Raw genomic sequence first — 15,768 nt, forward strand, 5'->3', positions numbered from 1 at the left:
CGGAGAGAGAGAGAGATAGAGAGAGAGAACACACGGAGAGAGAGAGAGAGAGAGAACACACGGAGAGAGAGAGAGATAGAGAGAGAGAACACACGGAGAGAGAGAGAGAAAGAACACACGGAGAGGGAGAACACACGGAGAGAGAGAGAGAGAGACACACGGAGAGGGAGAACACACGGAGAGAGAGAACACACGGAGAGAGAGAGAGATAGAGAGAGAGAACACACGGAGAGAGAGAACACACGGAGAGAGAGAGAGAGAGAACACACGGAGAGAGAGAGAGAGAGAAAGAACACACGGAGAGGGAGAACACACGGAGAGAGAGAACACACGAAGAGAGAGATAGAGAGAGAGAACACACGGAGAGAGAGAACACACAGAGAGAGAGAGAGAAAGAACACACGGAGAGAGAGAGAGAGAGAGAACACACGGAGAGAGAGAGAGAGAGAGAGAAAGAACACACGGAGAGGGAGAACACACGGAGAGAGAACACACGGAGAGAGAGAGATAGAGAGAGAGAACACACGGAGAGAGAGAGAGATAGAGAGAGAACACACGGAGAGAGAGAGAGAAAGAACACACGGAGAGAGAGAGAGATAGAGAGAGAGAACACACGGAGAGAGAGATAGAGAGAGAGAACACACGGAGAGAGAGAACACACGGACAGAGAGATAGAGAGAGAGAACACACGGAGAGAGAGAACACACGGAGAGATTGCACCGTGAATTTAAAATTTCAGGGGCGAAGATTCTCTTTTTTTTTACCCCCCCACACACACACACACACACGCACACACACACACACACACACACACACATTAATGTCAGGGGGAAAACTCAATCCTCTTTCTGCAGCTTCCAGCTGACTGCCCACCTACAGGTGAGAGATGTTGAGGTGTAGGGTTGCTCATCTCCACATCCCACACACTGCATTAAACACTCTCATCCCAGCCACACACTCAGGTGCCCACACACACACACACACACACACACAGAGGGCTGCAGGATGAAACACTCAACGATATATATCTGGACCCTGGGATGTTCTGCGAGTCCGTATATAGCGGGAGGAGAGTCTGCTGGATTTCTTCCCGTCATACAGAGACACTGAAGGAATATGTTGTTGTTTTTTAAGTCTCATTTCACTCCAGAAATCTGTAATTTAAAGAAATGCATGAAACACACACAAAGAACCCAGCTCAGAAGGAACAAGGCGGATAAAAGCGATGCGATACAAAGTAATTATTCTGGCGATTGCTGAGATTTATTTTTGGAGCAGAGTGAACAGAGTGACACTTAGAAGAGTGATTCAGCAGAGAGCCGCGGGAATTATTCACATTCAATTCCATCAAGTGCCGTGGAAATGGGGACTTCTTTCTGCTCTCGGAATTAATTACACACACACATATATATATATACATATATATATATAGTATATATATAATATATAATATATGTATATTATATGTATATAATATATATTATATTTATATATATATATATTATATATATATTATATATATATTATATATGTTATATATTATATAATATATATATATAAATTGTTCTTTGAATCACATGGAATTTGATGGGATGATTGGTTATTATCCGGGGACCATTTGATTAGATTTTGGGATCAATCGGGTCAAAGGTCAAGGTCATGGAAAGGTCAACATCTTTTTTTTTACCATAGCACGATACATTTTTGTCCAATTGGCATGCAACTAATGCCAACATGTTCATAATTCAATGCCCAATCTTGTGATATGTGAAGGTATGCGCTCTACCGAGTGCCCGTTCTAGTTATTTTATGTTTCTGTTTGTAGTTCTTTTATGTTTCTGTTTGTAGTTCTTCTAAGTTTCTGTTTGTAGTTCTTCTATGTTTCTGTTTGTAGTTCTTTTATGTTTCTGTTTGTAGTTCTTCTAAGTTTCTGTTTGTAGTTCTTCTATGTTTCTGTTTGTAGTTCTTTTATGTTTCTGTTTGTAGTTATTCTATGTTTCTGTTTGTAGTTCTTCTATGTTTCTGTTTGTAGTTATTTTATGTTTCTGTTTGTAGTTCTTCTATGTTTCTGTTTGTAGTTCTAAGTTTCATTTGAGTCTCCACCTGATCTGTTATGTGACCCTGTGAGTGACACTGAGTAGGTGAAGGCTAAAGGGGGGGGGGGGGTATTGCACTCATACCGGATGATGGGTTGTGTGTGTGATTGTGTGCGTGTGTGTGTGTGTTTTGTGGGAGGGGGGGGGGGGGTGTTCCTCTGGCTGTGGTCACAGAAGCCCCCCGGAGTCTCTCCCGTCCATCTTTCAGGCCGAGTGATCCTCGCCGTGGCACTGAAGGACTAACACACATTTAGTTGCTATGGAGACGGATCTGCTCAGTGACACACACACACACACACACAGGGACAGGAAGTGCTTGAGAAGTGAGCTCCACCGGCTTTCTGAGTCACATATTAACGCTAATAGCTTCTAAATGGAGATTTATTGGTTGTTTGGTGTTGATATTCAATCTCTTCAAATGAGTTTTCTCTTTTTTCTTATTTTTTAAAGCAATTTACAGTCACAGCGTAACGATGCGACCAATAATATAAACAATACATTCAATGTTAGTGACATGACGGTAGAGAAGAGTAAAAAGGTCATTTAATGGTGTTATATTTTGACCGACACAACTTTAGTTTCGTTGAAATGTGAGTAAATATGCCTCAATGTCGGTTTCTTTTCTTCCTAATTCAGTCAATCTGTCATCACATGGTTTCAATTAAAATAATAGAGTGCAATGCAACACTACGTCTACAAGAGAGGTCCATCGTAATAAATATGCAGTGTCGCTTCTCTAGAGGTAATGACGCAACTTTTGTTTTGCTTTAATCGTGATGTTCACCGTGGAAATATCTCAAATCTAAAGGTGACCACGAAACCCCCAAAAGTTAATCCATTAACAGTAGAAGCAGTAGAAGTCTATGTGACTCGTCTGGTTGTATAGAAGTCTATGTGACTCCTCTGGTTGTATAGAAGTCTATGCTCCATGTGTTAAAGCTGCATTCTCTCTCCAGACCACCAGGGGGCGACTCCTCTGGTTGTATATAAGTCTATGCTTCATGCGTTAAAGCTGCATTCTCTCTCCTGACCACCGGGGGGTGACTCCTCTGGTTGTATAGAAGTCTATGCATCGTGTGTTAAAGCTGCATTCTCTCTCCTGACCACCGGGGGGCGACTCCTCTGGTTGTATAGAAGTCTATGCATCGTGTGTTAAAGCTGCATTCTCTCTCCTGACCACCAGGGGGCGACTCCTCTGGTTGTATAGAAGTCTATGTGACTCCTCCGGTTGTATAGAAGTCTATGCTCCATGAGCGTGAAGGCTTCAGCTCGGGGCCCAAAGCTTCTCGTCCACTGAACCCGAACATCGAGGATTCAACTTCGTAACGTCGCTCTGATGTCACCGCGAGAAACAAGATGGCGGCTACACCTGAGTCCCCCCCCCCCCCCCCTCTGAAGCAGACATGAACATCACAATCGTGTCTGTATCTTTTCAGAGACGATGTCTGAGACGTGACACCTCGGAGAGCGTCTGCTTTCCTCTGTTGCCAGGCAACGATCCAGAGGCCGAGGGGAGCGAGTTCTCCTCGCCGCCGCCGCTCCTCTTACGTGTATCTTCTCTTCCGCGACCTCGTTTCCCCGCTGCACGCCGCCGGTCGGCCTCTCAGCCGAGCTTACCGGCTTTGCCTTCTCCGACTTCTCCACCTTGTTTTGCGTGCCTGGTGGTTTTTTTTGGCGTTCCTCCGCCTACGAGAACGCCGATATATTCCCCGCTGTACCCGTCTGACCCCGATGCGAGGCCGGCGGTGTGGGAGGAGCTTCTCCTCCTCCAACTGTGAGAGGATTCTTCTTGTAAAGAAATATATAAAAACGAATAATTATTCCTTTTCATAAATAAATAAATCTAATCTATTAGAAATAAAATGGTGACATTTGTTTTAACTGTCCCTTTTAAATAGAAGATATACGTAAAAATAATAAAATTGAGGTCGCTGCAGTTTAAAAAGATCACATTAAAGACAATAAACCAGGAAGCAGAGAACGTGTCGGCTGACAAGTACCTCGCGTTTAGCTTTTTAAAAGTATCAGACAATCAATAATTATTATTTAACAGCGCTAACGCTAACCCTACTGGTGGCTAGTGGTATTACTCAAAATATATTTGTTTTGGGGGAAACAAAAAACGCAATGTCTCCATCTGCCGTGTATTGAATTGAGAAGTTTGGTTAGTGTGTGTGTGTGTGTGTGTGTGTGTGCGTGCGTGCGTTAGGACCGATGTTCAGAACCGGCCGCGCAGCTTCACTCGTCTGGGATGTTTTTAATAACTGCCCCCAAAAACAAAACTGCCGCTTGTTGTTGGCAGCTCTTTGTGTGGAGTGAGAGGTCGTCGACACCTCCCGGTGACACCGTGTTCCTTCAAAACCTGCAAGCAGCTCGGAATGTTAGGGGTGAGCAAGGCAGGAACCCAAAAGCAGCACAAGGAGTCCTTCTTTCAAAATAAAAAATCAGGTTTCTTTAATTGTTTTCTGAGCAGAACCACAGTCTGGCAACAGGAGAGAAACTAACGATCCAACAACATAAAGGGGTATGAGGACAGTTTAAGTAGGCAGCGTCCTAATTGACGATCAGTCCCAGCTGCTCCGGCAATCACCGCCCAGGGGAGGGAGGAGACAGACAGGGTAAACACACAGGAGACAGAAGGACAGGGAAACAGAGGAAACACAGGGAAACACTGTCTTGTCTTGACGACAACATGACACGGAAGACAAAAGAAGAAGAACAACCTCTGGCGCGGAGCGAGGGCGGATGTTGGCCGGAGGTGAGAGGAGCCGCTGCACCTCAATCTCAGAACGCTCCTCCGCCTGCAGATGGAAAGACTCAGAAGCAGCGTGTCAATCAGACGTTTGATGGGTTTCTATCACGCTGAGAAAAAAAACAAAAAAAGAGATGGAATTCTATTTTAAAAAAGGTAATCTCCATCTGTTAAAGAGGAACAGGGGAAAGGTTATCAGAACCCCAGCAGGAACAGAGAGAAGAGCTATTTATTCAGCCCGAGGAAAAAGAGAGAGAGAGGAATCAGGAGGGAAAGAGACGAAGAGACAAAGAAACTAAGAGACTAAGAGACAAAAAGACTAAAAGACAAAGAGACAAAGAGACAATGAGACAAAGAGACAAAGAAACTAAGAAACAAGGAGACTAAAAGACTAGGAGATTAAAAGACTAAAAGGGAAAGAGACTAAATGACTTTGTATGTTTCTCTCTCTTTTTGCTCCGTGTTTGTTCTCCTCCTCCTATAATCCGTCTCTCTTCACCTTTAACGAGTTTCATCAACGAAACAAGAAAAGCTTTTTATCCGTCGTGTTTATCGGGAGAACAATTGTCAGTTTTTAACGTATAGATCAGAACTATTTAATTTTTTTATCGGAGCATTTCGTTAAAAGTTTGGTTTCGGGCAACAAAAGTGACGACTGGAATAAAACCTCCATGTTGGATTAAAAAGTGAGAAAGAACTCCAGGAGTCCTAGAACTCTTTCCTCAGATCTCCGATTTTTTATGAGCTCAAGTTTGTTCTTGCTGTGTTTTCAGATGGAGTCGGTCCAAAAATCAATCAATAAATGCATCCAAAAAAAATTGCGTAACATCGGGACTAATGGACTGGAGTCAGATTAATTTAGTACAACAACAACAACATGTCACACAAATTGTGCACATGCACACACACGGTTTACATCAGTAATGAGACCCTCATTAACACTACACACCAGAACATATTCTGTGAATATCTATGGCCATGGTGTATATTTTATTACATTGTTTTATATATATATATATTGTATATATATATTGTATGTATATACATATATATATATATTGTCTCAAAAAAGTGTATATTTTATTACATTGTTTTATATATATATATTGTCATGATGTATATTCTATTACATTGTTTTATATATATATTGTTAATACTTTCTTCTTTTTTTGTGTGGATATTGTATAGTTTATTCTCATTCTTATTCTTTTTTTAGTCTGCTACTGCTGTCGGGTGTTTTGCACATAAGAATTTCACAAACCGATTATACTTGTATAAAAGGGGATGTGACAATAAAAACTTGAAACTTGAAACTTGTGCTGCAGGAAGAGATCAACCTCATGTCAGGTCATCAGGTCTGCGTGAGTGTGCGTGTGTGTGCGCGTGTGTGTGTGCGCGTGTGCGTGTGTGTGTGTTTTAACGCTCTAACGTGTTGTTTCATGTCACGGTGCCCTCCCCTCGCTTCACCTTCACTGTGTTTAGTCCCTCACCTCCTCGTGCGCGCGCATTGACTTTTTTTCCTCGGTGACATTTTTTCGTGCACGCGGGTCACGCGCTAAGGTCGCATGTGCACGAGCCTCGAGTGCCAAAAAAAACAAAACCTGATGATGGAAGTTGATTATTATGATTGATATTAATGGGACTCTCTCTCTCCCTCTCTCTGCGTGTCACCCGGATGAAGAGCCCTCACCACACAATCATTCCAGTTGCTGAATAAAACAAAGCAAACACTGACCTACTTTCAGGGAACAAGCGCGAGGGGAAACCCGGAGTGGAGTCACCGGGGGAGGAGGAATGTGGGCGGGGCGAGAGCGGGGGGCGGGCGCAACGCTGACTGACGGCTCCGGCTATTGGTTCGCGTTGCCGGATCGAAGGAGGGGGAGAAAAGGGGGCGTGGCCTCAAACGGTGTCGGTTGGGGGAGCGTGGTGGATCCGTGTGAGAGTCCGGTCCCGGTCCTGGTGCTGGTCCCGGTCTTGCGGCCTCCTTTGAGGTCTGATTAAATCCCGCAGCCCTTCATCCTGCAGCCTGTGCGCGAGGAATGCGGCTCCTCGGAGCCGCCGGCGCCCCGCGGAGCCGCCGCCGTGCAGGACGCTGGAACAGATATGAACGTTTCAACACTTTGGCACTCGAGTTCAGACGGTGTCACATTTTCCCTCTGGAGTCAGAAAGTTGCCCGACTGCAGATTTTAGTTTAAGATGAAGCGTCGTGACCGCAGGTGAAACACACCTCTGATGAAATAAAAGACCAATAAAAGAAAACTTGTGAAGGCACGTTGGATGTTTTTTGGGCTGCAAAAAAAAAAGAAACAGCTCACTATCATGTTTAAAGTTCTCAAAAAACTTTATTTAAACATTTGGCCGTTACAGAGAACCAATAAGCTCCATTGTGGAGTCTTCGTGTTGGTGTAAGGACTCCAATATGTAAGTACTCAATCCCCCCCCCCCTCTCTCCATCTCTCTCTCTCTCAATCCCCCCCCCCTCTCTCCATCTCTCTCTTCCTCTCTATCCCTCCCTCTCTCTCCCTCTCTCTCTCCCTCTCTCTCGCCATCTCTCTCTTCCTCTCTCTCTATCCCTCCCTCTCTCTCTCTTCCTCTCTCTCCCTCTCTCTCTCCCTCTCTCTCTCTCTCTCTTCCTCTCTCTCTCTCTCTCTCTCTCCTCTCTCTCCATCTCTCTCTTCCTCTCTCTCTCCCTCTCTCTCCATCTCTCTCTTCCTCTCTCTCTCTCCCTCTCTCTCCATCTCTCTCTTCCTCTCTCTCTTCCTCTCTCTCTCTATCCCTCCCTCTCTCCCTCTCTCTCATCTCTCTCTTCCTCTCTCTCCCTCTCCCTCTCTCTCCATCTCTCTCTTCCTCTCTCTCTCTCTCTCTCTCTCTCTCCATCTTTCTATCCCTCTCTCTCCCTCTCTCTCTCTCTCTCTCTCTCTTTTAGTTCCACTTTTGGTCTCCTCCACCTAAAATCTGTGTCTTTAGCTGCTAAACGCTGAAAGGAAAATCAATAAAAATAGTGTACAGGAGCTTTTTTTCAGCCCTCCAGCAGCAGCAGCAGTGTGTGTGTGTGTGTGTGTGTGTGTGTGTGTGTGTGTGTGTGTGTGTGTGTGTGTGTGTGTGTGTAAATTATTCTCTTAACGTACAAAGCCTTGATTGGTGATGCACCATCATATCTTAAGGAGCTTGTAGTGCCATATTGCCCCACTAGAGAGCTACGCTAACTAAATGCGGGGCGACTTGTAGTTCCTAGAGTCTTAAAAAGTAGAATGGGAACCAGAGCCTTTAGTTATCAAGCTCCTCTTTTATGGAACCAGCTTCCACCTTCAGTCCGGGAAGCAGACACAGTCACCTCGTTTAAGAGTAGACTGAAGACCTTCCTCTTTGACAGAGCTTATAGTTAGGGCTGAATCAGGTTCACCTGGTCCAGCCCCTTGATATGCTGCTATAGGCTTATAGCTGCTGGGGGACGTTTAGGATGCACTGAGTACCTATCTCCTCTTTTCTCTCCTTAAGGATGAATTTTCATCTCTCAATCACACGTTACTAACTCTGCTTTCTCCCCGGAGTCCTTTTGACTTCACGTCTCATGGGGTCATCGGACCCTATGAGACGGCATAGATCCTATCTGCTGATGGATCATCGAGGTCTGGGCTGTGGAATTCCTGCTCCTGACTACGCCACTGTCCTGTTGAGACTCCGCCCACTGTTGAGACTCCGCCCACTCCTCCTCCCCACCGCCATCTGCCTGATGGATCGTGGAGGTCTCCATCGTGGAATATGCCTACTATGAACTATTCATCCACTCTGTCATATTCATTGAATGTATTTTAACTCTAAATCTGTCCTTCTGGTCACATGACATCTATTGTTCTGTCCATCCTGGAGAGGGATCCTCCTCTGTTCTCTCCTGAAAGTTTCTTCCCTTTTTTTACCCCTGAAGGGTTATTTGGGAGTTTTTCCTGATCTGATGTGAGGTTTTGGGGCAGGGATGTCTATGTGTACAGATTGTAAAGCACTCCGAGACAAATTTGTAATTTGTGAAATTGGGCTATACAAATAAACTGAATTGAATTGAATTGAAAAATAGACCAGCGTACACGTGAACGGTATATTTGTTGGTGTATATATTTCCATTGAGCACAAAGTCATAATAATGTCACATATAATAATAAATACATCCTCCTAAAAAATTTAAGTATTACAGAAATCTGGAAAATGTTTATTAAAATGATCCAAATGGAAAATAAATTGACTTTAAATGAAAAAAGGTCATATCTAATAACAAGTTATTAAGTAAAACAACAAATAACAGGATTAAGACGTTTTACAGTTTATTTTATTTTATAGATGTTTTGGTTAGGACCAAAGTCGTCAGAGTGGTCAGAGGTGATTCATTTCACAGTTTGGTGTCGACATCATGCCCCCTAGTGGCAGTGAACAGAAACAACCTCTTAAATCACATTTGTTTCCTTCCATTAATCATAATATGATTTTTGCTCTTGTTGATGATCAATTAATTGACCCAAAAATGAACTAACCCAATATTTACATTGTTTTATTATATAAATTACATTTTTTATGTGTTTATTTTAATTTTCCATTCATTTTGTTTGCATTTTATTCCTAATCTAGAAACACCGATACAAACTCCTTGTCTGTAAACTTTTCCTTGGCATGAACTTCATTCTGAAGTTTTCCTTCGATATCGTTCACCTGAAACACAGAATCCAGCTTTAATAATCAATAAATAGTATTTATTACACATAGAAACATCTGGAACCGGAAATGGTTCTTCAGAGTGATGCCATAGAGCAGGGATTCCCAAAGTGTGGTGCGCGCACCCCTGAGGGTGCGCGAGCTGCCTCTAGGGGGTGCGCGAGAGGAAAAATGTAATGGTGGTCTAATGGTGTAATAATTAATATTAAACATTCTCAGGGCTCTCAAGTGTCATTTCGGTCTTAACTCACGCACTCCCGCCACACATCGTATTTCTTACGCTGAAAAAACTCTCGGCTATTTAATGTTTGAATGCAGGGGTGCTCAATACGTCGATCGTGGTCGCCGCAGAGCTCCGACGCCGGTCTGCGCGCATCGGGACGGAGCAAAGAAAAAGTCACTAGCCCCTGCCATAGAAGAACCATTTATGGTTCCAGAGAACCTTTCAAACCAGGGTTCTTTAAAGAACCATTTCCTTAAAGAACCTACAAAGGTGTCTAAAAGAACCTTCAAAACACGTTTTTTTAAAGAACCATGTCCTTAAAGAGTTCTCCCATTAGGGTGTCTCAAAGAACCTTCTAAACATGGTTCTTTAAGGCACCATTTATGGTTCTTTGTAGAACCTTTCAAACCAGGGTTCTTTAAAGAACCATTTCCCTAAATAGTTCTTCAAAGAATCTATAAAGGAGTCTCAAAGAACCTTAAAAAATGGTTCTCTAAGGCATCATTTATGGTTCCTCAAAGAATCTCTCAAACCAGGGTTCTTTAAATAACCATTTCCTTAGAGAGTTCTCAAGAGAACCTATAAATGTGTCTCAAAGAACCTTTAAACATGGTTCTTTAAGGCACCATTTATGGTTATTTGTAGAACCTTTTAAACTAGGGTTCTTTAAAGAACCATTTCCTTAAATATTTCTACAAAGAACCTATGAAGGTGTCTCAAAGAACTTTAAAAATGGTTCTCTAAGGCACCATTTCTGGTTAACTAAGAACCTTTCACACCAGGGTTCTTTAAAGAACCATGTCCTTAGAGAGTTCTTCAAAGAACCAAAAATGTGCCTCAAAGAACCTTAAAAATTGGTTCTTGAAGGCACCATTTCCAAACAGGTTCTTCAGTAGGTGATGGCTCTTCGTAGAACCACAAAGCCTTTCAAAGAACCATTTAGGAACCCTCATTGTTCTGTGTGTGTTATTAGATGTCCCCGGGCGTGTTCTAGTGTCCGGCGGTAAAGAACCGGAGCCCGGAGCAGATGGAGTTTATCTCCCGTCGTGGATTACCTGGAACACTAGACGCTCCTCTCTGGGACTGAATGAGGGATTATGGACGAGGTTTGACCTTTGACCCCGGACACCCCCGAGCAGCTGTCCACACAACAGACCCTGGATCAGCGTTGTGTGGCCACTAATCAGCTGCATTGGTCATCATGATATGAACCTTAGAGAGAGAACAAAGAAGAGGAATCCACTTCAGAGCAGATCATGTTTCTGAAAACACGCATTCAGTGTTTCATGTTCGGGATTAACTGAGACCACGTCGGAGAGATCTCTTTATTCCTGTCTCATTAAATCTGAAATAGGGAAGTTTAATGTTCACTTTGACTGTTTTGGTTATATTTCATGCATATTTTGAACAACGATGTCCGTTTTATGTCAAAATTCATCGTCGATCGTCGGCTGCTCGGAGGGTTTTAAGTTAGTTTTTTTCAGTTCGAGAGGTTAACTAGTTAAAGGTGAAAGTGAAGACACAAGTCGAGCTGCTTGAATAAACGTGCGGTCGTCCAGGTGACATTGAACGGGGCGAACTTTGATCGATGAGTAGGTGTTGAGACACTTCTAATCAACCCTGATGACGTCATCGGCTCAACGGAGGCCGGAGTGCCGCGGTAACAATCAGACGTGAGGAGTCTGAGTGGTCACGTGACCTCGGCCGCCGGTGTAAGTCATCTTTTGACCGACGTCCTTGAAATGGAGAAGAAACCGTTCAAGGTCGTTTCACAGGGAAACGTTTTGACGTCGGAATAAAATGAAAAATCTCCACTCAGAATGACTGCTTATGGTTATTTTTTATTTCTTACATTTTATACTATTTTAGCCCTCCTTTGAAAAAATAAAAAAAATTAGGGCTGTCAGCGTTAACGCGTTAATCTATGCGATTAATTTGGCCGCGTTAACGCACTAAAATATTTTAACGCAATTAACGCAACTTTGTTTACTTCCGGTGTTCGTTGAAGTTTTTACACTCAAACCGAGTGTCAAACCGCGGCAGTACGGTTTAACACTGTTTCCGTTTTTAAAACAATTATTTTCCCGCGAAAATAAGAAGCAGAAATCAGTTTAAACTCGTGGATGAATCAGTCGGGTTTCCTCCTCCGCTCCTTCCTCCCGTCTCCCCCTCTGATACACAGAGGAACGAAAGGGCGACGTGTCGGGTGACGCGGCGCGGAAAGAACTCGTCACACGAAACCTTCAACGTGATTGGTCAGTCCGTTTGTCTGTCAACATTTTGGGAAAAAAACAACCAATGAACACTCAGTAAATCATAAAGGACCTCCCACCTCACGGCGAGGCTCTATAGCAGCCTGTCAGTCAGAGAGCAGAGAACACGGCACCAGGACACCTGAGCCTCATTGAATAGAGCTGAGATTGTTCTGGAATGGTTGATGTATAACACGTGGGGGTGTGTCATATGCAAACGCCTTTAAAAGGTGAATTTAAAAATGTTTGTAAAATGGAGAAAATGCCCCCAGCCTCCAGAGGGTGAACAGGACATATTTGAATGTCAGTCAGTTTACCAAGGCCACTGGTTCTGCTGTTGTTCAGCGTTAAAGATGACAGGACCAATGGGGTCTCAATATAGGCCTACTTCTTTTTTTTTACTAATCTGATGTTTCACTGAAGAAACAATTTATCATCCACAATATTAAATACCTCGCTGGCACTTTATAGGTAGGAGCCTCTTTGAAACACAGCTCTGTGTGAAGTTTGGTCTTTAAAAAGAATGAACTTTTAACTTTTAACTTTTAATTGCGATTAATTAATCGCAATTTCAAAATGTGCGATTAATTAGTTAATTTTTTTTAATCGATTGACAGCCCTAAAAAAAATACAAAAGTTAAACATCAGGGTTTAGTTTGAAATTTCTACAAATATGTTGAGGCAACAAAAGTACTTTTAAATATGTAAAAGTGTTTTTAAACACATCCACTTCAGTTTAATACACGACAAAATACGAATAATACTTAGTTCACAATTCAGTTTATTGATTTTCTTCAGTTTCACTGAACAAAAAACATCTCGAAAAAAACATCGTAAATGACCAAAAGAAAAATAAATAAATAAAAAGAATAGAATAAAAAATAAAAATTTAAATTCGTTAATCGTTCCTTCCATTAAAAAATGTATTAAATAAAATATATATATATATATATATTGTCATTAATTAAATCTTTCATTTGTGGAAAACAAGAAGCTTTTTATGCGTATTTTAAATTGTGTGCGTCCAGTAAAAAATAGGAAATAATTCATATTTGTGTAACCACGGTGACAAATTAGCATCTCGCACTTACATTTATAATAATAAACGGAATTAAATGTCACGGATACGAGGCGGAGCCTCAGCATCATGAAGCGTCTTTGAGGTCGTCAGGAAGTACAATAAGACTCAACACTAACAACACTGCAGTGAGAGTGGCTTGGTTTCCATGGTAACTGAGCTGGGAGAGAGTGACACGGACCAATTAAGGAAAAATTATCCTCAAGAGTCGTTTCAGTGAAGAGCCAATCAGTGAAGACGTGGCGACACGTTTACTTTCTCTTCATGTTCTCTTAATTGACACGTTTTTCTTCTCATTAGAGTTTTTATGATGCATTCAGGGAACAAGGGAAACATCGAGATGATACAGTCACTTCACGACATCATGCTAATACACTTTTGGATAGTTTACAATCAGAACATTTGTATTAATAAATAAATGTCTCGTTGCAAAGGTCATTTTTCTCCACAGCAACTGGTGTCGCTTCCTAAAATAAAAACCCTGTTAGCGACGTAAAAGGACGACTTTACTTCACGACTTCACGAAGTCACAACTTCACAACGTTACGACTTCATGACGTCACGACTTCACGACTTTATGACTTTACGACTTCACGACGTCACGACTTTACGACTTCATGACGTCACGACTTCACGACTTCACGACGTCACGACTTCACAACGTTACGACTTCACGACGTCACAACTTCACGATGTCACGACTTCACTACATTACGACTTCATGATGTCACGACTTCACAAAGTCACGACTCCACGACTTCACAACGTTACGACTTCACAACATTACGACTTTACGACTTCACGACGTCAAGACTTCACGACTTCACGACGTCACGACTTCACGACTTTATGACTTCACGACTTTATGACTTTACGACTTCACAACGTCACAACGTCACAACGTCACGACTTCACAACTTAACAATGTCACAACTTCACGACGTCGCGACTTTACGATTTTACGACGTCACGACTTTACAACGTCATAACGTCATGACTTCACTACTTTACGACTTTACGACTTTACGACGTCACGACTTTACGATTTTACGACATCACGATCAGGAACCTGAATTCTCTTCATGGAGTTTGACTCAAAGCAGAAGAAGGAGTGATGTCATGAGGTTTATTTTTATTTTTACCATTAAAACCAGCAGAACTGAGCTCTGAGCATCTCTCTCTCTCTCTTTCTCTCTCTCCCTCTCTCTCTCTCTCTCTCCATCTCTCCCACCCTCTGTCCTCCTCCACCTCTCTGCTGCAGTCCGTCTCAGGGCCATTGAGAGGCTGAGAGAGTGAAACTAGATATATAAAAAAAAGTAGAACATTAGTTTCACCATAGGTGGCGCATCCGGTGCAGCACTTCTCTGTGGACGTTTTGCTCGCTCTGCACTGCCACCGAGCGGCCAGTGAGAGTACTGCACGCACATTTTTTAAATTCTGGCTAGTGTGTGTGTTTTTTGGCACGCAAGATATAAACACAAGTAATTCATGCTGCGGAAATAGTTTTTATATTAACTGCCGGAGATAAGGAGGCTTTTATTTTGAAAAAAAATAGCACATTTGCAACATCCAACTGTTGATTTTGAAACACGAGATAATTTATTCTTGTGTTATTTATTGACATGTTTCACTGAAAGACCCAACAGGTGAATAGTTTAAACTAATAGATTTAGTATATTTAAATATGCAAACATGGCATTATATTGTGAATATATGTGCTGAGTTTCATACATTTCCATAAATGCACATTGTATAAAGCCAGGTCCAAAATGATTGTTGTATTCTGTTTAATTAATTAATTATTCTTTTAAAGTCAATGGTTTGAATAGTGGTTTGTTTTTATCACTCCATTAATACTGTCAATTTCAATCAAATCTATTTACACCCTGTTTTTTGTAATAACCTGAAATATAAAAGAGGCTCTGCATGATACGTGAACAACCCTTCTGTATGAAGCTTCATAATATATAGTTTATATTATTAAATGTGTATAAATGAGTCTCTGGATGCTGTGTGAACTAACCCCTCTGCAGAAAGCTTCATAATATATTTATGAATGAACGTGTAAAGTTTGGTTCATGTAAGTCGTGGATATCAAAGAAAAAAAACTTATTTTAAAGATACATTTTGTAAAATTACACGATAGGAAGACACTCCAGGTGAATAGAGTAAACAATATAACTACTAGTTATCAACATGAAACTTCACCAGTTCATCACTGACATTAAGACAATTGTTTTTTGTATTACAAGTTTTCTGATGTACCGTTTAAATATGCAATGTTTGGTGAATTTAGAAGCAATATACAGACGCAAAAAGACCCCTCAATGTGTATTTTGAATGTTTTATGTTATGGAAGCAGAACAGCCTCAAAACCCCAAAATGTGCCACTGCGTGTCTGTTGTATAACACACTGTTGTCAATTCAGGAAGAAAAACATGATTCCCTAAAAGCAGCTGCAGCTCTGATTGTATCTGAAGTCCTGTGAGGCTGAACGTTGTTATTCAAAAACAGGGATTGTGATAATTACCAAATAACTGGATTTAATCTCCTGAAATAGAAACATCACATTCCTGAGGTTAAAGCGGAAGGCGCCGCAGCTCCACGTGCAGATATCACAGATACGTTCACAGATTCGATCAGAGGATCACAAGCGGCCGGCGGC

This window comes from Pseudoliparis swirei, chromosome 23 (genome assembly GCF_029220125.1).
Source record: "Pseudoliparis swirei isolate HS2019 ecotype Mariana Trench chromosome 23, NWPU_hadal_v1, whole genome shotgun sequence".
Lineage (NCBI taxonomy): Eukaryota > Metazoa > Chordata > Actinopteri > Perciformes > Liparidae > Pseudoliparis > Pseudoliparis swirei.